Source organism: Crocodylus porosus, unplaced genomic scaffold, assembly GCF_001723895.1.
Source record: "Crocodylus porosus isolate Cpor-Errol unplaced genomic scaffold, CroPor_comp1, whole genome shotgun sequence".
NCBI classification, from domain to species: Eukaryota; Metazoa; Chordata; order Crocodylia; family Crocodylidae; genus Crocodylus; species Crocodylus porosus.
Window position 1 is genome coordinate 7107609 of NW_017728914.1, and position 868 is coordinate 7108476.

The 868-nt window shown below is 64.4% G+C and overlaps 1 protein-coding gene across 1 annotated transcript in view; it reads right to left on the bottom strand.

Annotated features, from left to right (window-relative positions):
* Positions 1–862, bottom strand: part of RANBP17 (RAN binding protein 17) — a 282087-nt gene extending 281225 nt beyond the window's left edge. Inside the window, exon 1 of the mRNA XM_019534844.1 lies at positions 853–862. The gene's annotated coding sequence lies outside the window, so the exon portion shown is untranslated. The remainder of the gene's footprint in view (positions 1–852) is intronic.
* Positions 863–868: the final 6 nt, after the last annotated feature.

Consider the following 868-nt stretch of genomic DNA (forward strand, 5'->3'; position numbering starts at 1 on the left):
TCCTGCTGCACTTAGAAGATGATAGAAACAGCTGCAATTCTTTTTAGCTCAAATCATCAGACAAGCATTATAGGGGGGAAATGTAACTAGCAGGCAACAATCTGGGCTGCCAAATTTCAAATGACCAATGCCATCCAGATGCAAATAAAAACTAGTTGGAAACATGCAACCTAATGTATTTGGGAGTGCACATTCAACAGAAGGGAGAAACACTGAGCAACAGAAGTTCCGGGGAAAAGCCTCACAGGGAGAGCGGGTGAGCAGAGAAGCCAAGGGGCTTCACAACGTGCGGCAGCCCAACTGTATCGGCAGCTCCGGGCATCGCCTGCCAAAGTGCCATCGCATCGCGGAGCAACAGGCCCCCTGGCCCCCTCGCCTCTGCCCTCAGCTGGGACCAGGCAGCAGTGCGAACACAGCCCCAGCACTAACCCATGGTCCAGGTACAAGTGCCAAGCCTTCACGGGCACCTGGCGAGCGACGGCCCTGCGCGCGGGAAGGCATTAACCAGCGGCATGTAGCCGGCGGCTAAGAAAGGAGCGACAGAGGCCGGAGCCCAGCGGCGGCGCCGAGCGGGCGCTGCGCCACAGGCTGGGCAACGGTTTGGCCAGGAAGACGCAGCCCCCGGGAGGCTGCGCTCCCTGCCCGGGACGAGGACGACCGCCCCGTGCCGGCTGCCCCCGGCCGAGCGAGCCCGGGCTCCGCCGCGCTTCTCGCAGCAGCGACCGGCGCCCCCCCGCTGCCAACGGCCCCAACGAACGAGCCGAGCCGGCAGCGCCCTGGGCCTCCCCGCAACCGCCAGGCCTGGCCCAACGGCTGCTGCGGCCCGGTGCTGCGCCCGCCCGGCGCACTGACCTGGACGCGCAGCGCC